This window comes from Anser brachyrhynchus (genome assembly GCF_964034855.1).
Source record: "Anser brachyrhynchus genome assembly, chromosome: 4".
NCBI classification, from domain to species: domain Eukaryota; kingdom Metazoa; phylum Chordata; class Aves; order Anseriformes; family Anatidae; genus Anser; species Anser brachyrhynchus.
In genome coordinates, this window is record NC_137698.1 from 58175075 (window position 1) to 58194777 (window position 19703).

Sequence of the window (19703 nt, forward strand, 5' to 3'; positions counted from 1 at the left end):
TTACTTAATGGTAAATCTAATTAAGCATACTTGCTCATAATCATATTTAATATTATTATTAATTATCAATAATGGAAAAGGCATTAAAATGCAACATTGCAGAATCATAATTTTTAAAGTAAATAGTATGAATCAAACTATCAGAGGTAGCAAATAAAAATAACTTTTCTATTAGCATTCGACAAAACATCAATTACTGAAAAAGCAGACTTTTCAGGCATTGAAAATAATAACTCTAATGATTTAATAGTAAGCCTGAGGACAATCAGGATATTAAAAACATAAAAAAGTTAGGTACTGTATACATAATTTTTAGCAGGGTATGCAGGATTGTGCCTTTTATTTGTTTCAATATCAAGTATTCTATATCAAGTATGTGATTTCTGTTTCTTTGTTTTTAAAAATGTCAGATAGAAATACTAAAGAGCAGATACATGGGTCTTTTATTTCAAAATATGTTCTGTTCCAGATCAGAGAAAAGGATAAAAAATACCCTTTTCAAACCACTTTGACAGTTGTCTTTTTTTCCTCTTTACAGCCTGCCCCCCCCCTCCGCCCCCCAAAAAATGACAGAAATGACTGTATTTCAGCAACACACTGCTCCCCAAATGGTCTTTCACTAGAACAGAAGTCAGCCCTGCATTAAAGCAGTAGCTTGGAGACAGGCACAACTAAATCTTACGTATCTTCCTCAAATCCCTTAAATCAAGAACTAATAATGCGATGAAATTGCTAACTGTGTGTTCATTCTGGCTCTTTCCTTGTTTTTTTGGTTTTGTGGATGAAAAATCTGTAAGAACTACCAAGGTGTAGCTTACGATTTTTTTTGACGAAAATGACATTAAGTTTCTGTGATGATAGAGAAACCAATTGCAGGAACTAGCTGTACATTTTACAAAATGATTTGTGTCAGTCTGAGATTTATAGACCCCTAGAAATCCATAGACAATGTCTAAAAAGTTTGTGAAAGCTAAGAGGATGTTTATTTATGTAAAATAACCATATATGTGTGAGAAACATCTAGATGCTACTGTACTGGAAGAAATAAAGGCTAATAAAGTTCAAACTGATTGTTTAAAGTCCAGGTAATCCATACATTATGTTGTCTTGCATGGAGAGCAAGGTCATGTATAAGCATCATATTATAATAACCACCTGCTGATCTCCTACACAACCAGTGTGTGAAATAAGAAAGTTATAGAATGTGTTGCAAAACCTCATGGTACTGAGTTATTTCTCCTTATTGTAGCCAATACACAACTCTGTAAAGACCTCTGTCACAGCATCTTATTCTTCACAAAGATATATTCAATTACCTCCCATATAGTTCTCATCTGCAGCTAGGCAGACTTTTATCAAGGACATAAGAGTCTGTATTAGTTGGATGGACTCCCACTGAGCCATTTCTGTTAAGATTCCCAATACACCTCTATCTCTCTGTTCAGACAGCCACTATATTTCCAAGTGTGCAAATATTTCCAAGCATTTTTTTCCCCTTGGGGAAAAGAAATGCATGCTTGTCATTTTCTCAGTTGAATCTCCTTGATCTACCCCCATGATTTTTTCTACCTCAAAACTGTCAGTTGTTTCTCAGCAGAGAGAGAATAGGACATGACTTTGAATTTACAGGCACAGACTTTGGAAACATAATAATCTAACATTCAGAGCACTATAATTTTTCTGTTTTCAAAATGAAAACTTCATGCACTAGAGCAATTGTGTTCCTGCTTTCACATCATTTAATATTTCTACAAATAAATTATGCATTTTAAGGGTAAAGAAAGATCAATGTCAGATGTGGTTTTTATAAAGTCATAATATAAGGAACACTGCAGAAATTCTAACAAAATGCTGTATTGTGTTATCACAAAGCCAAGACAGTAGTTTTTATTAGACAGCTTTTCTTACAAATTACTTTGCAAACAAACAGTGTTGTTAATCTTACACATAGGAATTTGGTTGATTTGAACTTCTTTAAGTTACCTTAACAATTTCACTTTTTATTATTTTTTTTGAGTATAAACATTGCTAATAATTCCTTCCCATTCTTGTTTCCTTTTTTCTTCCTGAAGAGGTTCAATTAAGAGATAAATTTAGCAAACCTCCCTCATAATCTTCAGCATTGACATTATGATTAAAGAAGAAGGAGCACTGCATTACCAAATCTGATGTTCCTACAATCACAACAAAACAAAAACCTTGTCTTTGGCACATTTATATACGACTTCAAAGCATTTATCATGCTATAAAATTAATCTACCTGGTATTTTCTCTTGACTATAAGAGTTCAAGCCATATTGGTTAAACAGATGTCAAACAGAGGACAAACCATAAAACAGTTAAAATAGTTGTGACTGCTGCCTGTTATCTTAGTTACTAGGGAAGCTATAAATACTTTCTTGTATCTCAGTTTGCACATTCCTCATTTTCTAGGCTTGAATACAGAAACAGCAAAAGCCATGAATATTATTTATGAAATGTAATAAATACATAAGATTTTTTTTAATTAACTCTGATGTTTATTCACTGCAAGGATTGCCTAGGGCAAGAAGGACAAAGCAAAGCATCAGAATCTTCTGCAAATGCTTTACAGGTGAAAGCAAAATCTGCAGAAATCCTGATGATGAACTCATGGCCTCTTGTATCAGGACAGCATCACATCACTGTCACTATTTACTCAAAATAACTACAGTAAAGAGTTAATTACCATATTACCATATATACCACTTGTCCACGCTCCAGCAGTCAAAATGTACAGAAATACATTAAAATAGCTTTTTGTTTGTTTGTTTTTTTGTAGGTCTGCACTGTCATTTTTACCGATGAAATATAACACACTCAGAAAAATTGTAACTGACAGTACAGCTGGAATCTCATCTAAATTTAGTGACTTGGAAGCCACCTAAGTTAGTCATCTTATGCGATCAATGGAAAGAGTCCTAGGGGAGAGCACCTACTTAAAATAGATAGAATAGCTTGACTTCTGAAGGTACCTATCTCTCTTTTTTTGAAGTGGCCCTACATAAGTAACTTGTGCCAGATGACAAACATACTGAGGTGGGATGAGTTGGACCAAGAGCCAATTTTTAAAACAATTTTTAAACAACTTTAAAAAATGTGCTTCCTCATGAAAATTGATATTTGTTCCTCATTTTTATCTTGAGAACTAATGTAGATTTAGGTACCTAACAACAGGTATTTTGATTAAAGTACACTCATACAAATGAGTTCCAAATATTTTTTTCCTAGTTAATTGAGTTTTTAAAGGGAACACACAGTTTAGACTAGTACAGGGAAATTTTGAAACCCTGTGCCATCAATGTGCAGGAAGATAAGCTTATTTTAATAGTGATAAATAAGACCAATATGCCCTAATATTAGGTTGAAATATCTACTATATTTTAATAATGAAATATAGACTGAGAATGAACATTATTTGGATAAATTAGACATTATGATCAACATAAATCAGTAAATAGAATTTTAATTCTGACATAGGAAATAGGAGGAAAACATCTAAGAAATGTAGTAACATGACATGTTCAAAAAAGAACCAAATTTAATCTCTGTTAAGATGTTGAAATCCAGTACATGTTGTACACCATTGCATTGTAAACCAGCTCTATAAACATATATCAGCATCTTACCAGCGTTATTTCAAAGTGCCCTGTAGAAAGTACACTAATACTTCTAAACACTTCTAAAAGCTGAATATAGCAACCTTACAATTTGTGCTTTCTTGCGCTTCCCTCAGAGTGTTATGGCAGCACAACCAAGTGAGGGAACCTGTTACCTGGGGTACTGGGACTCTCACTTGCCATCTGAAGTCCAGAGTTTGGACAAAATTCTGCACTTAGTAAGAACACGGGTGCCATTACTGACCTCTGTCTGAACTCATAACATCCCTGTACTCCAAAAAATGCTATTATCCATTTCTTATGGACCAGAAACCAAAAACTTAATACAGAGAGCATGTTTAGAATAAAACAAATCTGAACTTTTGTTAGGGAAACTCATAACTCTTTTAACAAGGTCCTGTACTCACATGAATTCTTTTTCTCCTCTCACCCCCCCACCCCCCCATGAATACAAATATGAATATTCGATTTATACAAAACAAAACAAAAACACCTTTGATGTGGTTTCATTATTTTACTATTATTTGAATGGATTCATTTGCGGGCCATCTTGAAGCATCTATTGTTAGGTACTAGTCCAAGAATTTGAACTAGTATAAGCCCAGGACACAGAGAGAGAATATAATAATACTGCATCATACAGAAATGTAATGAACTAAATCGTATTACTGGATGCTATGCACTGTGGATAGTAGTTTGAAATTATTTTTATTACCTCTGCTCTGTCTTTTAGATGCTAATCATTTATTTTGCTTAAACTCTAACAATAGGTCATCAGTATGCTTCTATTCCTTTGTCTGTACCTTTATTTTCTTTCTGTGTCTGCAAAATGTCAACAGATAATTTAATTATGTACTGCCAAGAAGACAGGTAAATGTTTACTCAAAAATTTCCAGTCTGAGTATCTCTTTCTTTAAAATTCTCCTAGACCCCTTTAAGGTTGTGTGATAAATCCTTAAATTCTCTTAGCCCCCTCTAAGGCTGTGCTGTAAACCAAAAATCTATTCATAGCTTGGGTCATTAATGAGTAAGTATATTCCTTCCTTTACAAAGAGCTAGCAAAGGCATAACGTTGCCTTGTTTTCCCCCTTCACTGTCAATTACACACAAAGTCACAGAATAAGCTTCTCACAAATAAGGCTCCCTAGCACTTGAATTATGGAAAAGTAGACAAGATGGGCACCACTTCATTTGTGCTCTTTTGTAAAGAAAAGGTTTCATGAAAAACAGAGAGGATTAGCCATAAAACTGACATTCCCTCTCTTTACTCTTTGCAGCATAGGTCAGCCGTAGGTGTTTGCTAGACTGCTTCTGAGTTTACCTTGTGATTTTGATTCATGGCTGCAGAAATCAGCCTGAGTTGGGAATTTTGTTTTGTTTTGACACTATTTTAACAAAGGAAAGATCCCTTTTGGGAAAATAGAATCCAAAATGGCATATGGACATGTACTGCTATTCTAAGGCACAGGGAAACCTTGTAAATGAAACTCTTTCCTGTCTTCACTGTTTTACCTGTCACCATACATGCATAGACTTTCAAATACATATGGTTCTACAGAAAAAAGTTAATTAAAAAACAATAAGAACAACAAAAACAAACAAATAAAACAACCAAGAGTAATATACTTCTGAATCTTCAATGCTTCCCACAATCCAGCAGAAATAATGAAATTTAAATAATGTTATCTTCACAGCTTAGCATTTGACCCCTAGTGTTCAGCAGTACCTGACTTCTATATGAGAAAACTAGACTGGTTTGGTGGGAAGAAGAGAGACTGAAATTAAAACCTATAAGTTTTCACACTGTCACTTGGAAGGTCAGAATAAAAACTCAGGGCACGATAACTGGGATTAGAATACATATATTACAGGATCCCCTCTACAACTTCCCAAGGAGGGAAAGTGGAGAGCAAGGTGCTGGTGTCTTCCTCCTGGCAACCAATGATAGGACACGTGGGAACAGCACAAAGCAACACAAAGGGAGGTTCAGACATCAGGAGAAACTTTTCTGTGAGGGTAGTCAAACACTGGAACAGTCTTCCTAGAGAGGCAGTTGATACACCATACCTGTCACTGTTCAAGACACTTTTGAATAATGTTGTCAATAATATGCTTTAACATTTGTTTAGCTCTGAAGTGGTCAGTTGGACTAGATGATCTTTGAAGGTCCCTTCTCAGTGACCTATTCTATATCTGAGTAAAATTCCCATGTATGTGAATATTATCCTTTTGATCTCTGTTCTACTGCCTACTCCAGAAAAAATCTCCCTCCTAAAACAAATAGTTTACCAGATTGACTTTATTTGGCTCTCAAAACAGCTGTTCATGAAGCCAACATGCAAATGATTCATTTAAAGCTCATGAGATGAGCTTACTTAAACAGAATCTTTGTATTTGAAACAAACAAAAAATGGAGAGAGAAGCTTTTGGAGGCAATTGCTTCCATCTCATGTTTTCTTTGATTTAAGCCCTTATTTCTTAATACTAGTTAGCTACCCTATGGTCCATGTAAGAGTCCCTTCAAAAAACATTTCAAATGTAAGCTTAGAGAGGGGAAAAAAAAAAAAAAAAGTAGACAATCATAAGAGCATGGAAAGATGGAGCTTTCCTATCCACATCTCCCAGTGTCTAAAATGTGCATTGCTTTTGATGAAGAGGAAAAGGAACATACAGAGCATCATTTTTACTTGACAAAGTTCTCCCAAAACATTTTTTCAATTATTAAATAAAAGACTCAGCCAGAAACTACAGTACCAGAATGATTTAAGAAACAGCTCTTCTTTCTGAGTTCCAAGCACAGTTCTAGGGGGAAAAAGACAGACAGACAGAAAGAAAAAAAGAACTCTGTTCTTTTCTAGGAGAAAAGTCTAGCTTAAATACTAGACCTTTCCTTTGGGAGACAAAATAAATATCTGCAGTTTTCCACTACAGAAAAAAGTGGTAGGCACAAAAATGTCCTTACCACAAGCTGGATTTCCTTTTCTCATGAGATGGTTCTTTTTCATCCTCCAGATTATATGCTTTTGCCTTAAACATGGGATACATCTTAAAACTAATCAGATATGCATTGCTGTCAATAGTCAAAATGCCTGCTAACTGAGCTAGACACTTCATTGACAGCAATGAAGTGGATCTGCAATTCTTTCTTATTGTGATGAACCAGAAGTTGTTGATTAAAACCTTTAAACCCCTGCTTTGTAAATAAACTAATGTTTATCTCTAAAAGTTGTAGCAAAGTTGAAGGTAAATCTCTATGATGATGTCAAAAATAGGAAAGACAGCGAAATGTTTTCTTCAGAGATCTCAGGACTCTGAGGCATGCCCTTGATCCAGATTAGTATGGCTTTGATGATATTCTTAAAATGTGGGAAAAAAATAAAAAATTACCAGCTCAGTGAGAATTTTAGAAAGGCCAGAGATGTCTTCCCAAGAACAGTAAGGATTTAAAAAAAAAAAAAAAAAAGATATTAACATTTCTAGACACATTTTTCTTTATTTTACACTTCCTTTATTCAGGATGTTTTTCTACTCTATATCATAGATTTTTTTTTCCTCTGGTATGGCTGTGAAATATGAACAGAAATACTACAAATTGAGCATTCAGCTTCTATACATTTTGTTTTCTTACAATACACAGCTTCAGAATGATGCCTAATTATTAACTGAAATCCCATTTGTACCCATAAACCAAAAATGTGGTTGCTGATTTGAAACGCTCCTACCACACTGTGAATACTGCAATCTGAAAATGAATGATATTATCTACCACATTTACACAGAGGTAGCTGGGGAGTATGCTTTCAGGCAAATCTTGTAATTTGGAGTCACCTTAATGCTAAGGTGACTTTAAATGCTAAGGTGACTTTAAAAAAGTTTTTTAAAATGTTCTTTGAAGCCTGAAGAGTCCTTCTGACTTTTTTTTTTTCCCACACTGCCCACGTGCTATAGTATTAGCTGACCTTTTGTAAAAGACCTTTCTTTATGTGAATACATGTTGCATATACAGCAGCATTCTGCACAAACTTCGTGTTCCTTAAGGTACATGTTAAGGAATCTACTAACACTGGTAAGAGCTGTACATTTCATCACGCACAAAGTAACCTTATCAAGCATATGTTAGTATTAATTTTGCATTAAAGATTATTGGTAAGGAAAAAAAAAAGTTATTTTTTCAGTAAAGGCAAGATGCATTTTATGACTTCAGGTTTCAGGGAAATTTCTGACCATCTCTTACACTGAATTTATCAAGTTCGTTATGATAAATGGATGTTGTCATAATCTTTCATTGTCACAGTGCACTGCTGCCCTAACAGCATCTACTCTTGTAAAACAGAACTGCAATCAGAAAGTTCAAAATTAATAGCTGTGAAATCTCAAGCACTCATAAGCATGTGTTTTTATCACTTCCATGCTGCGCAGATAGGGTACTCTTGTTATTTATTATTTGTGACAGTGAACAATTCCCACTTGCTTTAGTGAAAACGTGAAGAGCTGTTTGCATAACTAGCAAGGTGAAAAATAGATTTTGAACTGTTGGAATCATTTCACAAGAACAATGTACATAGATCAGCAGACAGTTTGCTTTCAGAGCACTTATAATGTGCTGACTACACTATGTGTTATTCTATGGCTTCCTTTTTTAAAAGCACTTCCTACTGTATGCTCTGCATTTGTGGAGAGCCCATAGGACAAGGACTTCTATGTACTTCAGTAGTCACTCATCTTCAGATTGGAAAAATGTAAATGTTCGTAATGTTCTAATGCAGTATTTAGCATGCGGTACATGGTTAGTGTGTGGTTGGCAGCTCACCCATAGAGTACTCCTGGATGTGCACTCCAAACAACCCCCCTCACCACCAAGCAATAGCACTGCTTCCTGCTGCAAGACTCAAGCTGTCAGATATGCTCCTCTCCCCTCTGAGACAAGGAGAGTATGTGACTTCCAGGTAAATACTTTTTTAAGTATCAACAGTACTTCATCTCCTATAGAAGGGACTGTTTTAAGAGGAGCAACTAAAGAAAAAATCATGGCTACTATGTTTTCCTTGAGATATTTTCTCCATTAAATTTCAGAAATGAAACACACAGGTAGTATCTCCAAACAGCATACATTTCAAATTAAAAAGGAAAGGTTAAAGATAGTAACTGTAACAGTATTACAAAATGTCTCCATCTGATTTAATATTAACGTACAGGAAAATCTATCATGTATCAGGACAGCAAGATTTGCCTGTGGGCAGTGCTATTATCAGCACACAATTAGTTGCAGATTGGAGACACTAGCCTTAGATCAGTTCTTGTGCCAGTAATCTGTTTCCTAGCTGATTGAAATCCAACGGCTCTTGATGAAATGCTATTTGTTTAGCTACAGACAATTTGATTAAATGTAAGGGTAATAATAACAAAACCAGTAATGCCTAACATGACATGAAATGGTGTAGGTCATATTTTAATTGAGACATTTCAGCAAAGAATACAAAATTATGAAATGAAGCAGGATATGTTACAAGAGAAGCTTTTATGGCAAAGTCATTTTCTTTTGATTAAAAAAAAAAGAGAGAGAAAAAAAATATTGTGAATGCTAAAAAGTCTTTTCTACTGTCAATTACTATAAACCCATCACAAAGTATGAATTCTTAGTCCTTAATGCTAAGTCTTTCAAATCCTTGGACTTACTTCATTTATTTTTTTCTTTGATAACAGATGGATTTTCTTTTATCCTTAGTAATTTGCATCAATAGTAGATCATGAAGTCTTATAAATACATAAAGCCTTTTAGAAACATTTGATAGAGAGACGGTTTAGCCAGTCCTTTCATATTTCTGTAACATTAATTCTCCAGGAAGGTTATTGTATAATTTGAAGAGTTCGGTCACTTTATATATTTAATAAAGGACGAATAAAGAAAAAATACATAAATTTAGCTTTCAAGGTTCCTAGAAAGGTGCACTAATATTCATTATTAGAAAGTCCAAGATGAACTTTCAATTCATTCAGCAGTGTCTGAAGGGCCAAATGAGTACAGTATCCTCCAATTGACTTCAATATCTCATGAATGATAATATATTTCACAATAAAATATTTCAAAATAAAATGAAGACATCTTCTTAATTTATTCTCCATAGAGGAATTTCACACTGTTGTTTAACTTTTCCTCTGCACTCAAGAAAAATTAAAAGGATCCAGAATACTAGCAACAATACATATATAAATATTTAAAGAACTGGTGTTGCACAAAAAGGATAGGACAAATTATGTAAGCATCCAGTGGTCCCTGTGAAATGCAGACAGTGAAGGTTGTGCAGTTTCGCAAAGAGCTAACCAAGTTTCCTTTACTTCTAAACTAAACCTCTCCTTTGTATTTTTCTAAACCAATGTAAAAAAGCACATGCACACAACACAGGCACTATTCATTTCAGTAACATGCTATTACAGACATGGCCTTATAGAATTTAAACAGGATGAGCTACTGTACTGTACTGCACCAACTTGCATAACTATACTGGTTTCATATCTGTTCAAGGGAGCTGCTGGCACGAAGTCTGAAACCCCATATCCTGATGAAACACCTCCTTCAAAATAAAGTGATATTTTAAGGCCCTTAAGTTGCAGGACCCAGAATAAAACCATCAATATGCAGTCAGAGAAGCCTTCCGAATGAGTTTTCTAAATCTACATGACAGTTCTTATCTAAGATCTAGGCTGACGTTCAATGGTTGATCATTTAGTGACCTGTGTTAAATGGAGATTTCTAGCTTCTAGAGCAATTATTCCTTCCATAAAGGAATTCATAACATTACTTGAAAACTTTTCTTTAAAAGAAATCAATTACTGCACTTCTATAAACTTGTACTACAACTGTAAAGTAATTACATACTTATTGAAAATAGTATTTTTCTGATTCAACAGAGTGATGGATATCCTCGCCCACTATCACACAAGGCACATGTATGTCATTAAAACCAATTCAGAACTTGTGGATGGAGATAAGGAAACTGATTCACCATTTCATTACTCAAATTTTATGACAACGTAACTTCGCACAAAACAAGAGTGACATGATGGAGTAGGACACCAAATGTATGTTGAAACCTGTGAAAAAACGTGAACAAAAAAGATGGCAAAATAGGAGCTTCAAATATCACTGTAACTTTTTGGGAGCAGTTGAAATAACTAATACTTTAATTTGTTGTTGTTCTACCATCTGTATTTCCTTTTTTTTTTTTTGTCTGTAGAAATCTTGCAAACTACTGAAGTATTCACTCTTGTTAAAAAGTATTTTGTTTTTTTAAAAAGGACTCCCAAATATATTAAACAGATTTGCCTAGAAAATGGCCAGATTTTATCTGAGACACAAAGTTTTGCTCTATAAAGAAGATATGAATTTGCAGACTAGGCCTTTCTCACATCTGTGCCTAGTAAAAGTATCACACGACTTCAGGAATAACACCGTGACCAGTCAGGTAGCCGAACACAGGTATCTTGCTATCTATACTCCTGGCACACCCTTAGTTATAGTAAGAATGTGTTTAATACTACCATTAGACTTTTTGAAATTTCATTAAGGTTTCAGCATTCCAAGACCCTGTTACAAAGATAATACTGCATTTGGATGTATTATACCTTTAAAACCTGCTCTCCGTTATTTCACAATTTGTATATATATACATGCTAGTAAGTTAAATGAGTGAGATTTGATTTATAACATACAAACTGATAATAATGGTCTTCCGTATCTGTATTTTAATGTAAATTAGCCTCTGATATTATAACATTTGATTTAGTTTGCAATGATTGATATTAATTAAGTTGTATTGACTCCCGTAGGATTATCCTTAGGTTAACCCAACATGAGATAAACACCTTGAATGCTCTGAAGGTGCATGAAAAATCAGCTAATTGCTGTCATTATTGTTCCTGTTAAAATGGAAATTTTGTGCCAATTCAAAATAATTCATTAACTTAATATCAGTATATATGTGAACATATATCTACACATGCATGTTCTATTAATAGGCACACACATGACACACATGAAAACTGTGCTTAAGTTCTTATTGTAGAGTTCATTTTTAACCTTGCCCAAATGCATTATATTCACAAAGGTATCAAAGAATGCTTAATTTTATTTTATGTATTGTTTCTTTAAATAAAACAAATGACTTGGCGATTGCTTTTTTTGTTTGGCCTCAAGCTATAGTTACAGAAGAGTGCCCTAGAAGACATCCAGGTCTTGAATCATATACCTGTCTGTGCAGCTCTGTGAGGATGTCTCAAACTTTAGACTATCTAAAGTGACACAAGGACATATACATTTTGATACCTGAATCAGACCCAGAACACCGTGACAGCCTCCATTAATTCCTTACACTCATTTTTCAGCATAACACTGAACTTAGATACATCGAGTTGTATCTCTGTGAAAGTATTGTCCTGGTATAGGACATTTTTCCAAAGGATATGCCTCTGAGAATGAGTAGAAGCAATTCTGCCTTACATGAATATGGTATCCAGAGGAAGTAGGGGCCGCTTCTCATATTTTATACTGCTCAAAGGCTGAAAAGTCCTTGACAACTATACATGCATAGACAGAATAAATTATGGCAGCCCCGCCCCACTTCTTTGAGAAGTACTACCACAGAGAAAACACTTGGCACATTGCACAAAAGGCACATTCCCCTAGGAACCTAGCCACAACCACAAGTCAAGAAACTACTTTTTAGGGAGTTTATGGAGGAATCTCCATAGTCATCATATGACAGTAATGCAAGAATTTTTATCCTGTCATGTTACAAAAATTTATTACTCACCCAGTATCATAAAGGAATTGGATCAGACAAGGCTTCAAGATAAAATTCTTTCTGAATTTTTAAAGGATGAAATCAGTACTTCTGCATTCTTTTTCTACCGTAATTCCATGTCTGATTTTCAGCAGCTCATCTAGTACCTACCTTCTGTACCTGGTCTTTTACAAATGTGACTTTATATTACAGATAATATAAAGTCAAATTGTAGATAATAACAGGCCCTAAATCAAATAATTTGGTAAATATTATTTTTTCCTGAAACTGCAGGAATGCTATTTATAACAATATATTCCTTTCATTCAGGGATTGCATATCATTATTTATTAGGTTGTTTGATCCAGAACATTAAATCTGTAACAAAATCTCAGCTGACAGAATGGATGTTTGTCTTTAAAAAAAATATACTCACTATTGTTGGTAGTTAATAACAAAAGTTACGTTTTCAAAGAAAACATCATGCTTTGCTTTGGCTCCTAATAATTTTTTTGTGCAATTTGTATTCCACTCAGTAAAATTAAATTATGTTTTTGGGATTATGCTACAGCATTTTATAAGCTAATAATTGTGAAACAGCTGTTTTACCAAAATGAGCAGATTGTTTGAAAGATGTAAAGAATAAAATAAAAAGTACATCACATTATACACCTTTCAGTTGCAAATGTGACCAGAATACTGTTTCTGTTAAAATTTCTAAACCCCAGAACTTTTACCCTTCTTCAATTTTCCACATAATAATAATAATAATAATAATAATAATAATAATAATAATAATTCTCCAGGCTGCTCATATGTTTTATATTATTAAACCTTTTCACTATTTTTGCAAAACAATTAGAAGTTGCTCTTAACCATAGTTTTAAAACTCCATCAGGCAAGGTATGAGAAAGAGCAAACAACTCATGTTAAGCAGAATTTATAGGACACTCACAGCATTTAGGAACGTGACTCATGGGTGCTTTGGTATAACTTCAGTTTGAGATTTTGACATCCGCTCATGACCTGCAATTTCCCCTATAAATATTTAACTGAGAGCACTAAAATAAGAAATGAAGTTTTAAATCCTCCTTTGTCATTTCTATTGTTGTGACCACATTTTAGATGCCCCAGCTAACTTCAGTAACTCCAGTATTAACATGAGATTTTGTCATCCACAACAGCAAAGTAAATGACCTTTGAAAGGCTCTGATGCCTGAAGTTTATGGTACTGTGAAGTTTAGTATTGGCGTAGTGCGTGCATGTTCTCTCCCTTCTCCTCAGAGATTTGTTTAAATAGAAGACAAAACTCAGACGGACCCTATCATTTTATTTCACGTGCTGTTCTGTTCAGACCATATATTCACAAATTATTTTTACTTACATTTAATTAAGGTTTAAAAGCTTCAAACAGTATTGTCTGTAGGATTGCAACAGGATAAATAAGAAAAAATGTGAAAGGATACAGGATATTGGTATTTTTTTTTTCTTTTCTTTTCTTTTTTACTATATAATTAGCAATGTGCATTTTGTAGGACAGGAAATTAACAAGGCAAGCTATGACTAGGTACTGTGAGACCAATTGGAAGATAATAATTAAAATTATTTTAAATAATAGTATTTTAAACATTCTTATACTGTTACTGGGATTTGCAGTATACAGTGTTTAAAAAACTTGAATTGCATAGTCCATGTCACCAGCACACTTTTCATTAAACTTTACAGTCTTGACACACACACAGAGTTTTCTTTTACTACCTTGATCCAAAAACTGAAATAATGCAAATTTATATATAAGAGTCATAAGAAAAAGATTTATTTTGATTGTGGATGTTAACTATTGGTCTACATAATTTTTGTTTGTTTTAATTACGGATGAAAATGAATATGTAGTATAAGCTAGCAAAGTCCAAAATCTGATAACACACAGACAACAAATCTCCTTTTCTAGGAAGGGGAAATCAGGGGAAAAAAAAGATATCAAAATAGCATCTGAGCACACAAAGATAAATACCTAAAATGCAATAAAAATTGAGAATAGGAGAAAATAAATTACATGGAACATATTACACGTAGTCTAAGACTGAAAAAAAGGAAATTGTTTTGCAGGTTTAACAATTTATAAATATCTCTTGGAAGCAGAATTGCTAAAATCAGTTAGAAAACCGTCTTACTAAAAACTGTACTGAACTGCTCATATGTCTATATCACTATTTCTTGTATATCTATAGTCAAAAAAAATGATTTGCTGTCCTAAGAACAGGGGTTCTTAAGAACAGGGGTTCTGAAGATTATGTATTCTGTTAAGATTCGTAATTAAACACTAAAAGTTCTGCAAATACAGCAGAGAATTCACAGTGCTTGTGATGTTAATTAATTCAAAAGCACAATGTCAACTGTTTTTGAAGTCTGTTGATTCTGTTATAATTTAAAGCAAAACACATTAGATAAGTTTTATACTTCAAAGTAGCCCAACAGATCATTAACAACATAAAAAAATCCAAAAATTTTGAAGAAAAATCCTTAAAGGAAAATGTGTCTGAAGCTTCAGGACAGGTATTTCTCTGAAACACAGTTAGTTGGCCAAACCATCAAATATCCCAAATACTAGGAAACAAGGCTACTCAATGTACAAATAAAAATAAAGATACATATTCAGAAACACACTGCTACAGTACAATGACTGACATAGCATGGATCCAACTGCTAACCATGGGTATAACCCAGGCTTGTACGTACAATGCCAGAGACCTGTCTGAGTTGATAAATCAGATTCTATCCTTTTAAAGATGTTTCTTTCTCCCCCTTGCCTATAATAGTACAGTTCGTTACTTATTCAAAGCATGAATCCTCCTATACTCAGATCCTGTCCCTTTTGGCTCTGTACATCTCCTGGGAGTGCAGAATGATTCAGTGGTAACTTAGTCATTTGCACATTGTACAAGATGATTTTACTGAAGAGGAAAAAAAATAAAGGCTGTACTTATCATTGAAACACTTTGTGTTAAATAGAGATAATTAAAGCATCAACAATCAATCTATTTCATGTTTAATTAGCCCCTCTTTCATCATAATTCCTTACTGAAGGTCAAATGTGGGTCACTTTTAAAAACTAATTGCAAAGTATTTAATATAATGCAAACTGAGAACAGAAAACTGAAAGACATTTCTGGACACCTTGAACCAAACAGTTTTAAAGGTACATGTCTGAAAGAAGCCGGCAATGTAAATCTTTATATTTTATTATTCTCATTTTTTTCCTCTACATTGGACTAGAGCTAACATAACATTATTATTTTTATTATTATACTGTAGGATATTTAATAAACTGAAAGTTACGGATACACTTTATTACTCAAAGTTGTTATGTGACTTACTTAAAAAGCTGTCTTTGATCTAAGTCTATGCATGTATCCGTGTGTCTAAACATAAAAAGGTGATGTTTCCTTGCATGGTTAAATCCCTTAACGCATGAACTTTGGGTCCCATTAAGATGCTGGTCCATGTACATATTTATGAGGAAATGGCCCCATTTTGTTTATAGATACAATTCACATAGCTGATAACCAACTCGTCAAAATGCTTCTGCAGTGCAACTCACTGGTTAATGTTAGAAAGGTTATTAACAGATTAACTGACTACCATATAAGAAAAAGTTTTCTAAAAATAATTTTCAGGTATTCCACTTTCATGGAAATTAAATTTTGGTGAAATCTTTGTAAAACTAGCCTTGGGTCCTGTTTCCTCCTCAGTCATGGAACATCCCAAGTCACTTTTATGACAACAGGAAATGCATTCAATTTTGACTAGTGTGTCAGCACACTCCAGTATGCAAATGTTTTTCTTCACTAAACCGTATATTTCCAATGAGAAAAGGCATAGGGATAATTCATACAGGATTACAGAATTGGCCAGGAAGGAATATACTCCAAGAAAAGTTACAATGCTGCTCAGTATTGGTTCTTCTAATTCTACTGATGGCAACCTGTATCTCTTCGATAAATAAATAAAATAAAACAAATGCAGCGTTTCAAGTAATCAGTGAGCATTGTTTGTTGAGTGAAGCAAGTAAAGGAGAAACCAAGAGAAAATGATGGGAGAAAAAAAAAAAACATACGAACAGGCTTTAAAAGGCCGATCCTTCAAAAATGGATCATTAACATGTTAATCTCAGTAACGATGAAAAGTTTCAACGAAATAGACCTGCTCACATGCCATTATTTTGCATGGTGAAAGAAGGTGTAGAAAACAGTATACATTAAAAATATATATCTGTAAATAATATGAGAAAACCTATAGTTGTTTAGAATTAGAAACTATATTTTAGAATTACAATTAAGGATGCAATCCCCCAGGTTGCTAAGTGATTGCTGTTATTCAATGACTTTTCCTTATCTTTGTCGTTATTGGAAGTTAATAGTACCCAGGCCCCTGACTGGCAATGTGCAGCACCTGGAGGGTTCAGATTTAAAATCTACAATCCAGGAAAGCACTTCCTTAGACTCATCCCGATTCAGCAAAACCCTTCTGACAAAACACAGGTTTAAATTTTGGCAGGTGATTAAGACCTATGGAATACTAGGGGATTTAAACATTAGCTTCCAGATACGTAAAAAATTTACTGAATGGGGAGAATAGCTAAATGGGAGGCTAAAATAATATTTCAGAGAGTAATACGATGGGAAAAAAAAATGAAAAAGTTTCAAATAAACTTGCAAAAGATCTAGATCTTTTAGAAAAGTGATGGTGAAATGTTAGAAGTCTTGAATAGAATTTAGTTTTAAACTTCAAAATAAAATACTTAAAGGAGGAGAGTTACAAATTGTTTTTAGCTTTCTCCAATGAGTTTCTCCTATGAAGTAGTATCAAACAAGAAGTATTTGGGAATTCATGTAATGTAGGCAATGCACTACCTTAAATCAGAATGAAAACAGCTTGCATTCACTTGGGCACACCAATCAGTCACCTAAGTAAAAATTTTTTTTCTTGACTAAGATACTGTGTGTATGTGGAAGTATCAATTAACAATTCTAATTACATTAATGGAAAATGACTATTTCTCTCACCTCTAGTAACAGATACTTCCAGCTGTGTCTACTTATTTATTTTAAAACTTTATTCGCCTTCTAATGTCTCCTTAGAGCATATGGAACTGTCAATGAGTAAATAAAGGCAACCACAGAGATTTCACCTGATCTCCCCATAATGTTCATGTTACTATGCCATTGTCTCTACTTCATATGGACAGCTATGTTTCATATGAAACACTGTGATACACACCACATCATACTAATTTATCTGCAAAGTGCTTCACATTTCTCTCTCAACGTGCTGAACAAGTGTTCCACGTGGTTTGGGTGTTATAAATGCTAATGTGTTTTGCCTGATAAACTGAGAAATGCTCCACTGTCAATGTTTGAGAAGTGAAAAGTCTACATACTATTTATGCAAATACATCTTAATGTGTATACTAGTATGCAAAAGCATGAACAAAACTATATAAATGTCACTCAGCAATATGCTGGCAACTACCCTCAGGAAACTGGTAACAGAAATTTTATGCCCGGCAGTCTCTGCAGTTATTTGGAAACTTTCCTTAACTAAGTTAGGCACATCCTTAGCAAGCATACAAGTACGTTCAACATATTTAAAAATAAAAAGACATAACTAAGGCATTTAGAATATTGGCTATAAACTATTCAAGTAAACTTGCCTTCACTTACGAACTAGACATCTAGCACAGGAAAACTATCAACACTGAGGTTTTATACCAAAATGGATAAATAATGGAGCAATTCAGAATGCATTTCTTTCAGCTTGACCGCTGCAAGTAAAAGTATAATAAAGTCTTTTTTCTTTTTTTTTCTTTTCACAAATAAGTCTTCTGAAGTATCGTATATTAAAAAAATAAGTCCTTACAAAATGTTAAATAACCCAAAAATATTTTTAACATAACTTCAAGTAAGGTATTTAATCAAGCGAAATAGTCATTTGAATGTAACAATGTTTTACCATTAGTACATTCAGCAGGCAACCAATTCTCCATTGAAAATAAATTACACTTTTAACAGTTTTTAATTCATATGTTTAGATGATTTGCAGCAGCAACAAAGAAGTAGCATCTGATTAGCATTTGTTCCACTTCTACTTTGTTGTTCCAGTGTTCCCTAAGAAGGCATAATCTACTATGGGCTTAATAAGCCTTACTAGATGGAAGCTTAGGAACTTTCTCAATACTTTGTATTTTATACAGGCTGTATTTTTAAACTGAAATTACAATGTTCTCCCTAGGAGAGAACTGATGAAATGTATCACCCAGAAACGACTGTGTCAAATGTTCTACAAAACATCTGTGTGACACACACATAAACAAAAAAACTAGCAGATAGCACATCAGTCACACATTTTTGGTGATCTGGAAGACTGTGTGGCTGATACAATTCGTTTCCTTTTACAGTATCTTAAGTATTTCTGAGCAGAATGCAAATACTGGTTACACACCATAGAACTTCAATTGTAGTAGTCTAGCAGACGTTTCAAAGCATAAAAAATGTCATAGTGTACCATATTTGCATGTTAATAAGTTGAAAAGAAAGCATTTTTGTCAAACTAGTCAGAATTTTCCTGTTTTAGACTTGGCTCTGTATTTGCATGAATCAGCATTCATTTATCTGGAGATTCTTGTGTAACATACGCTGTAGCTGAGGAAACACTCAGAATATTATCTTATGTGGAAGGAGGTAATGGGAATCACCAAGTGTTAAATATCTATCTTATTTATACAGCAGCCCAAAAAGTGCTCCCAAGAAGAGAAATGACTTCTGTTCAGGCTACATATGTGTCTTACAAAATAAACAAAGCTTTCATTTAGGAGCTTGTTTCTCCGCTGCGCTATCCCTGTATTATTTCAAGGCTTGTAGGGAAGTCCCTGCCGCTACCGCTTCTATACTGCTGGGGTTCACCGAGCCAACCTCCACCAGCACGGTGGAGATCAGAGACAGCCGCTTAGGGCACCGGCGAAGGAAGGCTCACCTCGCTCTGAGAGGTCTCAGGGAAGTCAGCCTCTCTGCAGACATAGCTGTGCACCAGCTGGGCTGGCAAATTAGGGCCCCTCAGTTTGAATTAAGTAATTTGATTTGACGTAAATTAACAAAAAAAAAAAAAAAAAAAAAAAAAAAAAAAAAAAAAGAGGCCTTGAACGCATGCTGGGGTCCGATTCTAAGCTCACTAACATTTATGTGTGTTCAGAGCAACCGCTGAACATCAGTGAAATCTCCGTGATGTA

The 19703-nt window shown here is 34.1% G+C and overlaps 1 protein-coding gene and 1 long non-coding RNA gene across 6 annotated transcripts in view; one reads left to right on the top strand and one right to left on the bottom strand.

The window, feature by feature from the left end:
- LOC308193836 overlaps positions 1-19557 on the top strand; it is a 61200-nt gene extending 41643 nt beyond the window's left edge. For 2 of the 5 annotated variants that reach the window (XR_013949989.1, XR_013949990.1), the window contains one exon: positions 10548-19557. This is a non-coding gene — a long non-coding RNA (uncharacterized lncRNA). Of the gene's footprint in view, positions 1-538; positions 10210-10528 lie in introns of those variants that run through there. The other 3 variants (XR_013949988.1, XR_013949991.1, XR_013949992.1) reach the window with 3 other exon arrangements.
- The window catches only part of PCDH7 (protocadherin 7), a 283101-nt gene that overhangs the window by 256768 nt on the left and 6630 nt on the right, over positions 1-19703 (bottom strand). The window lies entirely within an intron of this gene.